The sequence below is a fragment of the Pinus tabuliformis genome, chromosome 7 (assembly GCF_031772625.1).
Source record: "Pinus tabuliformis cultivar Carrire ecotype Pingquan chromosome 7, CPIR1, whole genome shotgun sequence".
NCBI classification, from domain to species: domain Eukaryota; kingdom Viridiplantae; phylum Streptophyta; class Pinopsida; order Pinales; family Pinaceae; genus Pinus; species Pinus tabuliformis.
Genome location: NC_142293.1, coordinates 1,233,035,674 through 1,233,055,451, shown reverse-complemented (window position 1 = coordinate 1,233,055,451; position 19,778 = coordinate 1,233,035,674). Strand labels below are relative to the sequence as shown.

The 19,778-nt window shown below is 38.8% G+C and overlaps 1 pseudogene across 4 annotated transcripts; it reads left to right on the top strand.

The window, feature by feature from the left end:
- The first annotated feature begins 8,110 nt into the window (after positions 1–8,110).
- On the top strand, positions 8,111–11,572 carry LOC149251838 (protein ELF4-LIKE 2 pseudogene; annotated as a pseudogene). 4 transcript variants are annotated; one of them, XR_016266924.1, is made up of 3 exons: positions 8,113–8,840; positions 9,234–9,294; positions 10,758–11,572. The product of XR_016266924.1 is annotated as a protein ELF4-LIKE 2 pseudogene, transcript variant X1 (transcript). The 4 variants fall into 4 exon arrangements; XR_016266925.1 differs by lacking the exon at positions 8,113–8,840 and adding an exon at positions 8,913–9,065; XR_016266926.1 differs by lacking the exon at positions 9,234–9,294 and having other exon boundaries at positions 8,111–8,840.
- The last annotated feature ends 8,206 nt before the right edge of the window (positions 11,573–19,778 follow it).

The following is a 19,778-nucleotide window of genomic DNA, read 5'->3' as shown; positions in this document are numbered from 1 at the left end:
GGGAGTACATCAGACAGGAAGAGAACTTCTGGAGGAATCTTCAACCTTGGTTCAGCTACAGTTTCCTGGTACAACAGGAAACAGAGGTCAGTTGCACTTAGCTTAGGAAAGGCTGAATACATGGCTACTAGTCAGGCTGCATGTGAGGCCATTTGGATGTGGAAGATTCTAGTGGGATTGTTTGGTCAGAGGATGGATCCAACCGTGATCTACTGCGATAATCAGATTTTTATCAAACTCTCTGAGAATCCAGTTTTTCATGACAAGTCCAAGCACATTGATATCTGGTATCACCATCTTCGAGACTGTATTGTCAAGAGGATCATGTTGTTGCGGTATGTTTCGACCGAGGAACAGGATGCAGATATTTTGACGAAGGCATTGTCAAAATGAAAGTTCAAGTTCCACAGAGACAGGATTGGGGTTACCGATAATCCCTTTCTCGTTGAGAGGGAGTGTTGAAAATAGCAACAACAAATGCTAAATATAGAAATGCTAAATTTAGTATTGCTATAAATAGAATTTTGGGATACCTTCCTACTTTAGTTAGTCCCTGAACTAAAATAGAGAAGTAAAAATTTGAATTTGATCTTAGCAGCTGTTTGTAAAATAATTAATTAGTTCACCTTGAGTTAATTAGTTGTAGAAAATCAAACATGAAGTCTATGTGGGGACATGCAACAGTTTCTCCATTGATTGAGGAATTTATCCATCAGTTAAAGAGATAAGGATGAGTTGTAATATTGAGTTGTAATTAGTTGGCTCAATTAAATGAGTCAAGTCTAGTTAGATTAATTCAAACAATTTGTTGAATTAATTGTGAGTTCAGTTAATTAATGCATGCATGCATGTAACTTCTACACTTTAGAAAAAACACTTGCTTATGGGACCCCAAGGAAAACTGCGCAAGGAAATAGGAGGCTTGGAGGGATGAGGGAAACATATCTAGTGTTTATTCAGTCTGTGAGCTGTATTATTGGATTGCAGAGAGAGCAGGATAGCTTGAGAGCTGATTCTTTTTGTAATTTGAACATATTTCCACTTGTATGATAATATAGAGATTGGGGTTTTAGGCTGAGGCTTTCCCCGGGTTATTCCTCTATTTTCATGTGTGATTGATTTCTCATTCTCAGTTATATGTGTTCTCATTGATCTTGCTCATATTCGATTAAGCTTCCACAAATTTTGTTGTAGAAGTAGATCTTATATTTTGCCTTAGTATATTGCATAATCTGTTGATCTACAGTGGGAGTTTCTACATATATCAATGACACCCAATCCTCATTAGAAAATTCTACATGTGGCCTTCCATATAATTTGCATATCATGTCAATTACTAGATGAAAAAGGGGTTTTGAGTAAATTTGTTGGGTATTCTTTATTTGGCTTGGACTTAAAGCTTCACCTATTTATCCTCCAAGTTTTCATGAGCTCTTTCAATATAATATTGAAGGCTTTAAGCCAATTTTCTAGTTTATGCAAGTGCCCACATCACATTCAAGTTATGCCATGTTATTTATAGGCTATGCAAGTTCCCACATCCCATTCAATATTTAGGGACACAATATGATAACTCACATATGAGTGTCATCAATCAATGACCATATGATTTCTACCATGCTTGAGCACAACTCATTATTGCATCAAGGGGATCCATATGATGATCATGTTCTAGATGTAGTGGAAGGTCAATTGACATGCATGCCTCCTTTCCAACGTATTAGTGACCCTCCCATAAAGTTGTCCCACTTTACTACAATTATGTCCTCCAATTCGGTGACATTGTTCCATTAAATGTTTTAGATGGAAACACCATTCAATTTCACATGTATCGTAACCTAGCTTCATATGTATCATATGGTAGAGACAGACCCCCCTATTGTACTTGACTTGACTATTACATGAGCATGGGTATGCCTTTCTTGTTTAAAACACTCCATTATTTTGTGTCATATAGGTATTATCCTTTCCCTCTCATGTCGCATTTCTCGGGTATGCCCTTTTTGTTTAAAACACTTGCTTATTTTGTGTCATATAGGTGTTATCCTTTCCCTCTCAAGTAGCATTTCTCGGGTATGCCCTTCTTATTTAAAACACTTGCTTATTTTGTGTCATGTAGGTGTTATCTTTTCCCTCTCAAGTAACATTTATTGGGTATGCCCTTCTTGTTTAAAACACATGCTTATTTTGTGTCATATAGGTGTTATCCTTTCCCTCTCAAGTAGCATTTCTTGGGTATGCCCTTCTTGTTTAAAACACTTGCTTATTTTGTGTCATATAGGTGTTATCCTTTCCCTCTCAAGTAACATTTCTCGGGTATGCCCTTCTTGTTTAAAACACTTGCTTATTTTGTGTCATATAGGTGTTATACTTTCCCTCTCAAGTAGAATTTCTCAGGTATTGATCCAGGTGGATGTTGGTGGCCACCCACCTATCCCACTTGGACCCCCACAACTATCTCTTTCAGTTTTTCAATTTCCTTAATTGTAGCACAATTTACTATTTTTAACAGTTTTTCGGGTCTTGAACTTCTGAAGTTGTTTTAAGGCCCTAAACAACGTTTTTTGGGAAAACTGGGAGTAACATGGGTCACCGACTAATTTTGTTCTTCCCAAAGTTATAGTCCTCGGATAGATCTTTCTAACAAGCTATTGTGCGCGTTAAATGGAGATCGTATGCCAAAGTTACGACCCCGGGAAGTTGATGTACCAATTTACCCAAACAGGGCCCATAGTTTGGCGCTTCATCTCCTAGGGTTAGGTTTTTGGATGTTTATGGATTTTGCATTGTTTCTCAACAATAAATAGGCCTTTGAGCCTCATTGTAACACAGTTCAGAGGCATGTAGTTGCCACATCTCTTCTCAAAGATAAGCTACCATCGCCCTAGCTGGTTTATTTCCATTTCTGTTTGTAAGCATATTTCAGTGTTTTATAGTAATGAAATGAAGTATTATTTCTGTTGCATATTTGTATTTATGGTTATCTCTATAATTTGTTGCATTCCTGTTAAAATTTGGATCAGTGGTATCGGAGCGGTCTGCTCTTTCTCTGTTTTTCTTTGCATGTCCCCAACGAGGTCGGGATACAAGGAGTTAGGGCTTGAACTAGTCGAACCATTGCAAGACCAGCCTCGCAAATCCCGATGGCCTCCCATGGTGGATGAAAAGAAAGATGAGGGGGCAGGAGATCCTATCAAAATCTTGCTCGAAGAAGCCCTCGAGCGGTAAAGGAACACGATGATGGACAACTTTGCCCAGATCCTTCAGCGGCTACCCAGAGGCAGCGCATCGGATTCCAACAACTACTTTGGAAACGCCACACCCTTTAAGGTACAAGTTAATTTTGAAATCCCCCATATTCGAGGGTTAGATAGATGCAGATGTTGTAGATAAATGGTTAAATATGCTAAAAGGGTATTTTTCTGTTCATGATTTTTCCAGTTGGGAAAATATTATTTTCACTCTTCTCAAAGCAGCCCCCCACGTCATGGACTGGTGGGAAACCTACTACGAGTAGAAGGATGAAAGTATGGACTCACTATTTTTAGCCACACCCACTTGGAATTCATTCCGGGATGCCATCAAGGAGCAATACTACCCTGTCAAAAGCTATGAGGACAAATACATAAAGTGGACCACGTTGTGGCAGGAAAGGGACCAAGATCTGCTGGAGTTCACAAACATTTTTCATACCCTTCGCACACAGTTGGGTATCAAGGACTCTGAGCTGCATTTGCTACTCAAATACTGTAGTTTCCTACATAGATACATCCAGGATGAGATGGAGTTCTTGAACATCTCCTCGCTCGGCATGGCGTACCGATACGCCGTAAAAATCGAGAAGAAGTTTAAACAAAGGAAATGAGACTTTGGATCTGCAAATCCGAAGACCAAAGGACAAAGCCAAGGCGGGGTGACCCAAGACAACCCGTCGAAGTCGCAAGAAAAGAACAACACCACGAAGTCGAAGAAGGACACAAGAAAGTGGTGTGAGTTCCACAAGAGCCCCACTCACAACATAAGTGAGTGCCGGACCAAGCAGTGGCTGGTGGCCGTGTTGAAGGCTTCAGAATCAGATGCATGTTTTGACCCTAAGTCAGAACCCGACAAGGGGAATGGCAAAGGGAAGCAGATCATTGATGTGGAGCCCAACGCCACTGTAGCCACCACCAAGATCCAAAAGAATGAGCCCGAGGATACAGAGGAGGGGGAGCGTCTTTTCCACTCACAGATGTGGGTGAAGGGTTCGCCGCTGCAATTCATTGTTGACAGTGGGAGCCAAAAGAACCTCATTTCAATAGAGGTTGAAAAGTGGTTGGGCCTACCGACTACACCACACCCGCAGTCGTACAGTATCGGGTGGTTTCACCAAGGACGAGATCTCCGAGTCCGTCAGCAATGTCGCCTTCCCTATAGCATCAAACCCTTCACAGATGAGGTATGGTGTGATGTTGCACCTCTTGATGTTTGTGATGTACTATTAGGCCAACCATACTTATGGAGGCGACATGCTGTGTATGAGTCAAGGCTTCGCGTTGTTATTGTTTCTTTGCGTGATTCATTATACAGGATACCGAAGGTAGCCCCACCTACCGCCACTTCTTTGATCTCTGCTAAGAAAGGCAGTAAGATCATCCCCCAGACTAGGAAATTCATTTTATGTCTGGTCCGCTCCCAAAGTAAGGGGAAGATAGTCGCCACATCCATGACCCCCACGAAGGGTTCCTCCACGCAGCAACAGTAACAAAGGGATACGGTGATGATAGAACACATGAACAACTTCTCCTCACCCACAGAGGTACCACACAAGTTTCAAGTGGGCGACAAAGTCTAGTTGCATCTGCAAAAAAGAACACCTTACAAGAGCCCATTGGAAGCTCAGACCACTCCGACATGCTCCTTGCACCACTACCAAGGTTGTGGGAAACAATGCATTGGAGCACAACATTCCCCCATTCCTTCGCTTGCACCGAGTGTTGAATGTGGACTACCCTCGACCATGCTTCCCACCATTACTAGACACATCAGAGGTTGTAGAACAGCTCACCAGGGACCTAGCTCAACAGAAGCTTCCTCATCTCAGGGAGGAACTCAACGTAACGAGGACCATTGCTTCATAAGGGGGGAGGAATGTTCCAGGTGGATGTTGGTGGCCACCCACCTATCCCACTTGGACCCCCACAACTGTCTCTTTCAAATTTTCAGTTTCCTTAATTGTAGCACAATTTACTATTTTTAACAGTTTTTCGAGTTCTGAACTTCTAGAGCTGTTTTGAGGCCCTAAATGACATTTTTTGGGAAAACCGGAAGCAACATGGGTCGTTGACCGATGTTTCTCTTCCCAAAGTTATAGTCCTCGGATAGATCTTTCTAACAAGCTATTGTGCACATCAAACGGAGATCGTATGCCAAAGTTATGACCCCGGGAAGTTGATGTACCAATTTACCCAAACAGGGCCCATAGTTTGGTGCTTCATCTCCTAGGGTTAGGATTTTGGATGTTTAGGGTTTTTGAATTATTTCTCAAAAATAAATAGGCCTTCAAGCCTCATTGTAACATAGTTCAGAGGCATGTAGCCGCCACATCTCTTCTCAAAGATAAGCTACCATCACCCTAGCTGGTTTATTTCCATTTCTGTTTGTAAGCATATTTCAGTATTTTACAGTAATGAAATGAAGTATTATTTTCACTGCATCTCTATATTTATGGTTATCTCTGTAATTTGTTGTGTTCCTGTTTAAATCCAGATCAGGTATGCCCTTCTTGTTTAAAACACTTGCTTATTTTGTGTCATATAGGTGTTATCCTTTCCCTCTCAAGTAGCATTTCTCCTATGAGAAACCCTCTCTCTCTCTCTCAATGTAATGATATAAGCACATGGTATATTTTCGCTATACAATTTGCTCCTACCGTCACACTTACTAGTGCATTTATTATCATGCCACTTTCATCCACATGTGACATTTAAGTGATTTATGCCAAAGACATTACAAATCAATATTAACTACCATATACAAACATAAAACTACAGAGAAATGCTAAATTATTCATGGAATATCACAGTCAAACTTAAATTTGAAAAATGAAGGATAGCATGAACCCTTAGTGCATGTTTAGCTTGCAAGCATGTAGAAGAATACAAAGCCATATCGAGAGTGATTTCCAAAACATTCGATATTAATTGTTGCTACCCTTCTTTAGACATTAAATAGAAATGAGTTTCTAATGGTGTCTAAAATCTCTTCTATAATTGAGAGTATTAGTGGCCAAAAAAAGTAGTAGTCTTCATGATAGACAAATAGCATGGTTGGGCCACAACAAGGTTGAGACCACATTGCACACTAGTTGCATGAAATTTCTCTAGGTGAAGAAGTTGTAACCTTATATTTGGGACGTCAAGCTTACCTTAGAGAATTTATGTCATACATGTTTGTTTCTAGGCCATTACTTGCTTGTAATTTATGCTCTATGGAAATATTCAATGTCATGTGTCATTACAGTGCATGGGTGATGAGGTCACTCTGTGCGACCATGTAATGATATCTTGATTTCTAAGATGAACACAACAAGTTAGTCGTAAAGATGAAAATCCCTACTTTGTCCAAGCATGCATATGGTCTATGTTATCTATTATACGAGAGTGTGGTTTGATAGTTCCACACCATGGTAGACACAAAATTCCTCAACTTGAAGCTTATTTATCAAAATGAATGTATCAATATTAATAATTTGAGCAACAATTATAGATATAGTTCTAACAATAGTTTCAATGGTTTAGACAACTTTAGTATGAATCAATGGTTTCAACAATGGCAGGAGGCTATGGTAACATATATGAAGAAGCACAACAAACAACGATAGAATACCATTATGGCACCATATGGTTTAGAGAGTTTAAGCCAACACAAGATTAAGCATAAACATATAACATCTAGGCCATTGGATCATAAATACTTGGCATAGAGAGCTCAAAACTTTGACGGTGAGATAGAAGGAATGGGTAGATTTTGAAGACAAGGCAATATCAAGGAGAAGATGACAAGATGTTAATTCAATGCACAACATGTTAATTTAATATATAAAAATCATATAAATGAAGCAATATAAGGATATTAGATTTTAATTAACATACTATTATCATACCTAATCAACACAAACTAATTCATCATAGTCTAAGGAGGCTACGTTTCCCGAAAAAGAATGGAAACATTTTCCCAGGAAAAGAATGGAAAATCTGGTACAATGTTTTTGGAATTCCTATTACAATTGTCAAGCTTGAGCTCCCAAAAAGTGTTTGGTGCTGAATCTATTTTCACGAAAAAAATAAATAAATAAATAAATAAAATAAAAATAAAAATAAAAAAAAATATCCCACAATCAAATTTCTTGAAAAAAGAAATTACCACTCGACTTCATTCATCATTAGTGAAATCCATCATTCATCATGAGCTAAATCCATTACATTATACACTATTCTCAACATGTATAATAAAGTAAAAATTAGCATTGTCTAACCCTACTATATTTCAGAGTTTAAACTGGAGTTCAACCAAACAATTTTTGGTCAAATTTTTATTTTACTATTTAAAATTTACTTTTAAATATATAAATAAATTACCCTTACAACACTGGAATTACCCAAAATTCATACATCACGCTTGTGATTCTCGGAAATTTAGACACCCACACAAAACATCCGAAAAACCTCCCAAAGCTAAAACAATAACAATTAGACTAAAAATTTAATTAAGATTAATTAAGAGTGTTTATCATCAGCATGAGATAAATCGTTGGCTAGCTGTCTATTCCAATAATATCAATGGTCCCATCCCTCTTATAAAAGAACCTGGCCATGTCTCCAGACAAATTTGGCCACTGCTTACATTCCACGAATTAAAAAATAATTAGGCCTGGAATTTTTTGGAATCTGTCCAACTTCTTGATAACTCTGCATTACTGAAGGACATCTGTATTCATGAAGGACAAACCACAAGAGAACATGTGACGACAAAACAAAAGTTCCTGCCATTGGCCAATGCCATTTTCTCCTCGCTTCTCAGCACTGTTCCCTAAAAAGGGCAATCTGCAAAAGTACACCAGGAACATGGGCGTGGATAAGCCGCATTTGTTCCGTCTCTTTTATGGGCGCTTATTTTATTTTCTGCATCCAGTAAAATTCTGTCAATTTGATATTTTACCAGATTTGAAAATTCCTTACGGGAAAAGGGCGATTGGTTTACCCCAAATGGAATATCGAAATACGGCACCACCCAAAGCAGGACGTGTAGATTCTCTCAATTCAGACGATCGTTTTTTAATTTGTAAGTGGTGTAGCCAGCCTTGGTTCCGAGGTTCGAGATTTTCCAAGCCTACCTGTCACATAGCGGTGTAGCACAGGTAAAAGGCACTTTGCATATCGGCTGATTTTTAAACCTATGACAGTGTTTAACTTTTCAATTTCACACCAAGTTTCGGGAATGATTGTAACATAGATCGCGATAGTGTCCCTGCACTCCTGCATCATTTTCCACAAAATTGACGAACAGGGTTTTTCCTTCGACAGTAATTAACCGGCCCCAACTTTTGAGGTTGCCGGCCCGGTGCAAATCTTGTACAGTATTGATGGTAAATTTTGATCCTCAGCCTTGAGACCCACATCAGAAAGACAGTGAGACGGTATTTTATTTGGGTCGGGAAGGGGGTAGAAAGAGGCTGGAACGGTACCCAGATGCTCAGATATTAGATCATGAAACGAATCCGAGGTGCCCACGAAAGGACAGGCTTCAGGCTCTTTCACGTGGTCGTATTGATGCTGCAGGGAATCCGGCACGCTTTCACGGTAATTTCACATCCATTGATTCATATGTGCTGAATCGATTGTTAATATTTGTTCCCTTTCCTTTATTTTTTCTTGGATTCTGTAAAATGTAAAGCAAGCCTCTGTGATTCACCAGTATTTTGTGATTTTTTTCCTCAATTCTTTTGGATGTGTTTTGTTCCTTTTTCTCTGTACTTAAATGCTTTCTATTTTCTGACAATGGGATAGCGAGGTAGAATTCGATAGGTGGGTCGACCAGTGTGGATTTTGGTGTATCTGAATTGTCTTGAATGGGAATGGCATCTTCAATGTTTTTAATCCCGAATAGACTAATTTTATCTGAGTTAAGATGATATTTTCTGTTTTGTCTGTTGTGTTTCTACTCTTGTGAATACTTGTCAGTTTTTAATGCAGGAGGATTGAGATACATGCCAGTTTGTCCCTTTGAAGGGTGAAGGGATTAGGAGGACAAAGGGTAAGGCTATTCCTTTGCAAATGCTCTGTTTGGGTTAATTGCAGAATGCCCTTCTCTTTGCCTTTGTGCATTTGGATGGGTATAGTTTATTTCTGTATTTAAAGTTTCTGTGGTAGTGATGGATGCCGTTCATTGAAGATGTCAGTGGTAGCTTTAACATGTGGAGTTGAGATATTACTGATCCCAGACGAATCGACAAGTTTTGATTGGGAATTGATTCTGTGTAGCATCTCTCTGATCAAATAGTAGAAATACATGGATAGTAACTATAATTTTCTTCTGATTTTGGAAGGCGAAATATTGGCTATATTGATGGTTAGTATAGGATCAAGGATCATAAATGGCTTGGAAAAAATGGGTGAAAACCGATTTTCTCAAATTATTCATTCTGACTTTCACCGTGAAAAGAAACTGTATCACTGTTACTTTTGTGACGAGGCACTCACTTGCTGATTTTTTTCGCCGAGGAAAACCTTTCAGGGAGACCTGTGGGCACTTCTCTGCATTTTGTGGGTGGTACCCAGAGTAAAGATGTTGGCATTGATTACTGTGCATAACTTGGTCGGGATATCAAGTGAGGCATACAACAGAGGCAAACGGCCCGAGGGATCAGTCCTGAGATCTCCTGCATGAATCTCAAAGCACTCAACCACTTAACCTAGTCTACCAGACTCACTCAAATTGTATTTGCAAATTTATAAATTTTGTTTTCTTATAATTTTCTAAATCATGTTAATCTAATGCACGTCATCTAAACTATTGTTTTAGCTCCAGTCTCTGACTTTGCATTTCTGAGATAAGTCTAGTTTGTGGATCAAACATTTGTTTTCTTTTTGTCAGTAACTTAATTTGATTCTAAAAAATGGGAATAGTCAGGATTGCATAAATAGAGGGCCTTTTGCCCAATATCTGATTCTGCTAAACACAAAAGCCTCTTTTATAGTACAAGATTCTGTGAATTGCACGTGATAGAGTGGACCACCATGGGGTGATTTTGAATATCTGTCTGACTAGGCTCTCGTAATTAAAGAGAAACTAAGAAAAATCATAACCCAGTCTACAACAACATACTCTAGGAATAAAAAATAATAGGTAATATTATTTCCAACTACCGTAACCAACAAGTAATATACTTAAGAGATCCCAGATAAAGGACCTTAACTAAAGATGCTAATAGGTTCCAACAGAACATCTTGATCTGAATGGGTGCTTTTGAGAGAAAAGAACTTAAAAGGCTTACCTCATGTATCTTTACTAATTAAAAGAATCAGAGTTTATTCCCAAACATTCCCTTGAGAGGCCTCATTTGGTACTGTCAAACAGTACTGCTCGGCATGGTGTTACATACCATAATGGTGATCCTTCTCTGTTTTTTCTTTTTGAAAATGTTGTTGTAAGTCCTTTAGTACATTATGCAGGCTCAAATTTGTTGCTGATGGACAACCAATAACTTCTTTGTGCAGGTTTAGGTCTGTTTCTGTTGTATTTAAAGATGGAAGGGGATGCATATTCTGGTCCTGTGAATGGAAATCAAATCGACAGTAAGGCCTTGCAAAACATCCAGAAAAGCTTTAGTCAGGTGCAGAATATTCTAGACCAGAACCGGTTGCTTATTAATGAGATAAATCAAAATCACGAATCCAAGATCGCAGAGAATCTAAGTAGAAATGTTGCCCTAATTCGAGAGCTCAACAACAACATCACGAGAGTGGTGGACCACTATGCTGGTCTGTCTGAGTCATTCACAAAGGCAATAGAAACATCTTCAGAGGGAGATTCAGCTGGGACACTCAAATCTGATGGGAAACCTACCGTTTCTTCTGGACAGAAGAGATTTCGGCCTTAGTGTTGTAATTTAACAATTGCTTGTATGTTGGCAACCAGTAGAAATGCTTGCAAGCCATCATTCGGAGGTTAAAGGTAAAATGGGTTGACTTAGAGTCCATTAGGCAGAATTTATGAACCAGTCCCTTTTTGAGATGCAATGTGCTTGCAGTAAAATTGTACTCTACATGATCTTCTATAAGGCAGAAGTTTTCAGGCGCTTGAAATTGTCAGGGAGTAAAATTTAATTCATTAACTGCTGTTCTTTTGTTTGGAAGTTGATGCTTTTTGGCTTTTGATTTCTATATTAGGGTTGACGAGGTATTTTGGTAATACTATCCAAAATATTCTATGTAATTTTGAACTCTGGCATTTGTTAACCGTATATTACAAGTTTATATGCAGACATAAGGTTTCTGCTGAATACAGGCTTAGATTTTTAGAGGGATGGTAATGGAAGACAATCTTACGAATAGATTTGTGTTTCAGAGTTTTCTGTGAAAAAACCCGCTTAGTCCTGTGTTCAGCTATTATGTTAGTGTACGTACGTTGATGTTCATGATTTCCTGTTCTTGACATTTTTATTCAGTAAATACTAAATATATGCTGGTTCACTTGCTTTTTATCAGTTCAACATATATCTGAAATTGAGTTCATCAATCTTTCTTGAAAAAATGGAAAATTGGGATGTGTTATTCTTAAAAAGTACAAAATCTGGCCCGTCCATACCCATACACAAATGCACCTGACAGATTTAGCTGTTCAGCTTAGTGTAGTAATATTCAGTAGATATCTTCGGTTTTTAACTATACAGCTTTGAACTTGCAAATCATGGTAGACCCATGATAACCTGAGACTTTCTACCACAGAACACACATCTCCATGAACAACAAAAAGTAGAACAAAAAGGCTCAAAGCAGTACCCGTCATTGTTCTGGTTCAAGTCCTTTGCACTCTGGTTGCCATTATTGCTCTGGGAAGAGTCAGTATCTAAACTCTTGTGTTATCATGCTTGCACAGGAAACCAAACTTCTTCTTAGGCCAAGGAAATACGCATTTGAGATTTTGTTACCAGACTCTCAGGTATTAGAGTTTGATTTTGCTTGCGAGCCTAATAATGACCTCCGACACATATTGAACATAAATGAGTGCAATTATGAGGTGAGGTTGTGCCAACTCTTCATGCAAGATGGCATGACATGAGGGCAAAGCAATAAACACCTGTCTACAAGGCCTCTAAAGCTCTGTACGTTGGCTTTTATATTGTTGGTCTAAAATTATTTAGATATCATGATTTAAAAGCCAACATACAGATCATTTAGATCCAACCATGTAAAACCCAATATACAGGCATGATGATGTAAAAGCCAACATACAGAGCATTTAGATCCAACAAGGTAAAACCCAATATACAGAGTATTAAATGCCTTGTAGCCAAGTGCTTATTGATAGCATGACAAGAGTGCTTCTTCTTCATCATGTGAGACCAAGGACCATTAGAAAGGAGTTGCAGCATTCTGCAATGCAAAACAGACCTTTAAGGACATACTTCCAAGGGGTTGTCATGAGGATCAGTGGGTGAGCTGGTGGGACAAGGCCATATTGACGATACATCAAGATGCAGAGAGGACGGATGGACAATGGTTAAAAGTATCGTCAAAAGTCACGACGGCTGGCATATAGATTGTGGTGGCAACATGACAACAGTAGTGTTTGAATAACAAATTGACCTATGTTTTCAACATCTCGTGAACCTTCGGATGTTATATTTCATCCTCAGTTTCATGCTGCTAAGAGAGCTAAATCTCTTCCATCTCCCCTGCTCCTCTTGCCTTTACCAGAGGAGTTTTGCATGTGTAGGGTTTTCCCTTTCATTCGGTTCCTTGTCTGCTACAAAGTTGTGGCTTCTTCATTTGCTGTCTGGTAGAAAGTTGTGTTTTCTTCTTACGTATAGGAATTCTGTTGAGTTATAGTGGTTCATTGCTTTCTTACATTTCACGGGAAACATGTTGAGGGGAAGTTGGCTAGGGATGCAAAACCTTGGAGAACTGATAGGTTCTTAGGATGAAAAACCTTGGATGGTTGATGGGTTCTTAGACTGCAAATTAAAGGATAACTTCAGGGTGGACTAAGTTATAGGGTGGAATGTGCACAAATTTAAATTACCTTGAAGCAATGTTTATATCATTATGAAAATAATCGTACATTTCTTTATGAAAGAATGAAATAACAGGAAAGATGCTTTATTATTGTATTTTGTAGGATGCTTTATTATTATATTTTGTATGTTAAATTTTCTGTATAGAAACTACATATAATTAATTATATAGTTATAATAATGCTTTTTTGGTTATTAAAGATTATTTGGTTTCATCGATGATTGTCCATTTTTTAACGATACAAGTGTAATAAGTAATAAATGTTAATGATGCTCTATTTTTTAAATCACATATGTATGTGTCGTTTCTCTTATTTAAGGGTGGATTTGGAAGATGGGCTGAAATATTTGGGGTTCTATATAAAACCAAATAATTATTTGAAACAAGACTTGAATGGGCTTATAGCTAAATTGGAAAAACCGCTAACATGTTAGAGTTACAAGTGGTTGTTGTAGGGAAGAAGACTTGTTCTACTTAAAGCCATTTTTGAGGTAATCCCTCTCTATTGGATGTCTATGTGATGATCCCATAAAGGATTCTTGAAAATATTAGAAGGATAAGTTTCAAGGTTTTGTGGGGAAGATCAATTGGAAAAAAGGTGATTCCATGGGTAAATGGGAGAAACTGGCTATACCAAAGTTATTGAGAGGATGGGGCCTTAAGAACATTTTCCTTTTCTCACAAGATTTAGCAACCAATAGTGTTTGGAGGGTTATTCTAAGTGGAGGGTTTTGGTGTAAAGTGATGTCTCAGAAATATATTTATTTGAGCTTAGTTGAAGATTAGGATAACGGGGGTTGACAAATTTAAGAATAATATTTCAAGGATGTAGAAGGAAATTGTGAAAGCCTTTCCTTTGATTTGGAAGGCCCTAGCTTAGAAGGTGGGTGAAGGGACCTTGGTTCGAATTAGGATGGGTGCATGAGTTGGGAGTGGAAGAGACTACCTATTGCCACCACAAATTATTCAGTCACTAAGAGATAGAGGTTTTTGTATTTTTTCCCACATTATAGATCCATTTACAACTTTGATATAGAGGTTGGGATGGCTTACGACAGATAGGTTGGGCTTCATAGGTAATGAAGTGGATTTATGGAATGGTTTTTTAATCATGTTAGAAAGGAGTCATGTTCAAATCCAGGGATGTTAGGCTAAGCTAGCTTGGCCTTTTTCTCCTCCTAGGGTTTACTCACATAGGAGGCTTGGATATATATTTTTTAAGTATAGAGAAAGAAAGAAGAGAACCTCAATAGTGGTAACACTATCTTTGGAAGTTGAAATGTTCTTCTAAATGAAAACTATTTATGTGGTGTTTATTGATGAACAAATTATTAACATGGGACAAATTATAGAAGAAGAATCAGGAGGGGCTTGGTAGATGTGCTCTTTACAAACTTAGTTAGGGGATAAATGGTCATTTGATCATGGATTTTGACTACTCAAAATAGGTGTGGCATGTTGGTTGGAGCAGTTGATAAAGCAAGAAAGAAATGAAAAACTGAATGGAAACCAAAAAAAAATTACACAAGTAATAGACAATGTTTACGTGGTAAAACCTTGACAGGGTGTCAAGGAAACATCCACGGGGCAAGAGATTGGATTTTCTATTAAATCAATAATGATTCTCCTTGATTACAATAGTTCCGGCATTCATACTCCCGATCGGAATGTTAATGGCGGCGTATGGAATAATAAATGTAGAGCAGGTAAGGGAGCACGACAGAGCAAGAGAGTTTCAGGTAATAATGATCAAGGACAAGTGGATCACCGCAAGGGATATCATCTCAAGGCAAGCGGATGATAGAATTACGACGGAGGAGGATGGAACTGTCAGGATGTCAGAGATTGGACAAGAGTATGACAATACGGAGAGAAGGCGAAGAGAGGCAAGTAGGGTGGTAGACAATAAGCGGCAAAAGAAGAAGGTAAATAAAATAGAAAGTAGGTGGAGGAGACGGCGGCATAAGAAAGGTTCATGCAGCCGGTTGAGGCAAATTCATATTGAAGTGTCGAAGACAGAGCGAAGAAACAAGGAGGCCAGGGACCTGGAAGGGAGAACAGCAATGCAAAGGAGGTTGAAAAAATGAAGAGCCAACACGGCAGAGGAGAAAAGAATGGCTACGAGGAGATGGATGAGGAGTGATGAAGAAGGAGGAAACCGAGGTCGAGGAGACAAAGAAAAAAAGGGAAAGGAATAATGGAAGAAGCCACAGCTAAGGAAATCCTCACGGTTCAAGACGACTCAGAGGAGGATGTTGAAATGTTTGACTCGGACGGAGAGGAAGGAGAACCAAGGCGCGTATGGACAAGCCGGTCGGCAGAGGCAGGGAGGTTTAATGTCCAGGGTAGCAGGGAAGAAGCTGCCCGGGGTAACCAGGAACAAGAAGGAGAAGGGGTATTCGGAAGCCCATCAGGAGAGAAAAGAAGGAGAGGCAGAGGAAGTTATAGGAGAAGGGGAGGCGCAGGAGGGAGACGCGGGCAATGCAGAAGAGGGGGAAAAGGAGGGGCTGGAAACAGGGAAGAACGCGCAACAGGATCAGTTAGGAAAACAAGGAAATCCATAGGGAAGAAAGTCCAGTTCGCCGAACGGGCCTACTGTGAAAACACTAACCAAAATATCAGAAAGATTATTCAGCAGCTAGAAGAGGAGGCAATTCAGGGTCAATCAGACTCAGAATTGGAAGACTGGGAATATCTCCTCCCGGATCCAGGCAACACGCGAGGATGCATGACATTATATAAGCAGACCCTTCATGTCTACTGGATAATGAAGAGACTGCTAGCTAAGGCAATGGAACAAGTAGCCATGGAAATGGCTGAATTATCTCAGGGAATTCCAAATCTGAAGGAGGAGTTACGGAACATTCAAAACACCTTGTTAATGCAGGATAAGAAGATGGAAGAAATACAGCAGCAGTTAAAAACCAACAGTCCCGGTATCAAGAAAGAGATGGAGCAGCAGGCAGGCACAACGGACCAGCAGATGAAGACATGTTAATTAGAGGTTTTTAAAAATCTTTTTGAATTATAGTTAGTTAACTGTAGCTTCTTTTTGTAATACAGAATGCAGACAAGAAACTATGATAATCTCTATGAGTGTTTAGTTTATAAAGCATGGACAGAGAGAATCAGGACTTTTTATTTTTGGATGGCCATTAAAAACTTAAGGTGGCCAATAAACCCGGTTTCCCCTCGGGGCGGGTTGAGGTCACCACGATTATGTAGTGGTTTCAATTTGAATTAATAGAAAAAGGTCTCTCCCTAGCTTACAAAAAAAAAATAGTTCCGACATTCATCATTTTATAAGAGACTCCTTCGTTACACAACTATTGTTTCGGTATAAAACCAACTTGGCAGTAAATACAATTTTTACACATATTTACACAATTAGTTGTCAAATTCCAACAAACTCCACCTTGACAACAATTTCCCTAATCCCTTGTCCATGTCCATTCATCATCTCTTCTGCAAGCCAAGAGAAGCTAAACACCGTCACAGCTTCTCTACCATAACTGGCTTCATGAATATGTTTGCACAATTCTCCCATGTATGGACCTTCTTGAGAGCTACTTTTCCGCCATCGATCACATGTCTCAAAAAATGATACCTTACATCAATGTGATTGGTCTTGCTGTGATAAGCTAGATTTGTAGCCAAGTGAATAGCACTCTGACTGTCACAGAGTACATTCACTTTCTCTTGCGTCCTTCCAATCTCATCAAGTAGACCCTTTAACCAGATTGCTTCTTTACTGGCATCTAAATCAGCTATATATTCTGCTTCGGGAGTGGACAATGCAACTGTTTCTTGAAGCTTTGACATTCAACTAATTGCTCCACCTGCCAGAGTAAAGACATAACTTGTAGTACATCTCCTTTTGTCCAAATCACCTGCATAATTAGCATCCACATATCCACAAACTGATCCTTCACTACCATTAAAGATGATGCAATAATCACTTGTGCCTCTTAAATATCGAAGCACCCATTTCACTGCTCGCCAATGTTCTTCACCTAGATTTGCCATGAACCTGCTGACAACTCTAACTGCATGTGAAATGTCAGGTCTTGTAGATAACATCGCATAAATTAAGTTGCCTACAAAATTCACATATGGTACATGAGACATATATTGCTTTTCTTCGTCAGTTCTAGTACTCAAAACTGAAGAAAGCGTAAAATGGGAAGCTAATGGAACATTAACAGGTTTCAAACTGTTCACACCGAACTTTTCAAGTACTCTTTCCATACTTCTGCTGTGATAACCAAAGCTTACCATTTTTCCTGTCTCTGTGTATCTCCATGCCCAAGATATGTTTTGTTGCTCCAAGATCCTTCATATCAAACGTCCTAGAGAGTTGAGCCTTTAACCTGTTGATCTCTTCCATGTTTTTGCTTGCAATAAGCATATCGTCAACATACAAAACTAAGATAATGAATATGTCACTGAAACTCTTGAAGTATACACAATGATCATACTCACTTCTAATAAAGTTCTGGCTCACCATGAAGGAGTCAAACTTATTGTACCATTGTTTGGGAGACTGCCTCAGGCCATACAATGATTTCCTGAGCTTGCAAACTAATCTTCTGCTGTGACCTTGTACAAAACCTTCTGGTTGTTCCATATATATCTCTTCATCCAAATCACCATGTAGAAAAGTTGTTTTAACATCTAACTGTTCTAACTCAAGGTTAAGTAATGTAGTTAGTGCCAACATAGTATGAATAGAAACAAGTTTTACAACTGGTGAAAAAATCTCATGAAAGTCAATACCTTCAACCTGAGAATACCCTTTTTCTACCAGTCTCGCCTTATACCTTTCGATACTTCCATCAATTTTCTGTTTCAATTTGAAGACCCATTTGCATCCAATAACACTTCTCCCTTTAGGAAGTTCTACAAGATCCTAGGTATTGTTCTTGGCTAAGGAGGGAGGAAATGCAGCAGAACTGTCATTTTCTGACTGCTGGAGGTGAGTTGAAAGGCTGCCACTTCATTTTTCTGATTGCTGGAGGTGAAAGGCTGTCGCTTCATTTTCTGACTGCTGGAGGTTAAGGCTGCCGCTTCATTTTCTAATTGCTAGAGGTGAGTTGAAAGGTTGCCGCTTTAAGTGAAGAATAGAGAAAAGTGAAGCTCTATTTGAAGTTTGTAATGGAGGACAATTTCCGTTGTGAACCGCTTGGCCAAGAGAGAAAGCAGAGTAAGCGCCGCTGCTAGAGGAAGAGAAACCCGCAGCCAAAGAGAAGTATGACGCTGATGTTAGAGGAAGGGAACCCGCTGTGTTTAATGAAGGCAGAAAGAGTCGTTGTTTCATAAAGAGGCCTTCGATCAACAAAAAAATCCAGGTAATTTTTTTTTACACCAGAAATATGATTTTTGTTGAGCGTTGTTGAGTGCTGGTGAATTTGAGAGAAAAAAGAAATATGGTTTAAAGTTTTTGGGGCAATTTCAAGAAATTTTTGAAAGAATTTGTGGAGGAAGCTTGAAAAATTTCTTGAAATTTCCCCAAAAACTTTAAACCCTATTTCTTTTTTTCTCTCAAATTCACCAGCACTCAACAACGCTCAACAGAAATCATATTTCTGGTGTAAAAAAAAAAATTACCTAGATTTTTCTATTGATTGAAGGCCTCTTTATGAAACAACGACTCTTTCTGCCTTCATTAAACGTGGAATGATCATACTCACTTCTAATAAAGTTTTGGCTCACCATGAAGGAGTCAAACTTCTTGTACCATTGCTCGGGAGACTGCCTCAGGCCATACAATGATTTCCCGAGCTTGCAAACTAATCTTCTGCTGCGACCTTGTACAAAACCTTCTGGTTGTTCCACATATATCTCTTCATCCAAATTACCATGTAGAAAAGTTGTTTTAACATCTAACTGTTCTAACTCAAGGTTAAGTAATGCAGTTAGAGCCAACACAGTACGAATAGAAACAAGTTTTACAACTGGTGAAAAAATCTCATGAAAGTCAATACCTTCAACCTAAGAATACCCTTTTGTTACCAGTCTCGCCTTATACCTTTCGATACTTTCATCGATTTTCCGTTTCAATTTGAAGACCCATTTGCATCCAACAACACTTCTCCATTCAGGAAGTTCTACAAGATCCCAAGTATTGTTCTTGGCTAAGGAATCCATTTCTTCTTCCATAGTCGTTTTCCAGTTTTCGCTATTTGTATCATCCACTGCTTCCTGATAACAAGAAGGTTCCCCATCTTCAGTAATCAAAGCCAAAGATGAAGCATAATCTTTATACCTTTTGGGAGTTTTTCTTTCCCTTGTAGACCTTCTTGGAGTGACTGGTTGCTAAACTGGTTCAGAAACATCAACAAATTCCTTTTTATCTTCAACACCTTTTCCTCTAGAAGTCTCTCCTTCCTTTTGACTTTCAAGAAAAGGTCTAGCCTCCAACTGAATTTTCTGATTTGGTGATACCTGTTCTTATTCAATTCTTTCAACATTTGATTTTAAAAGAGAAGATTCATCAAATGT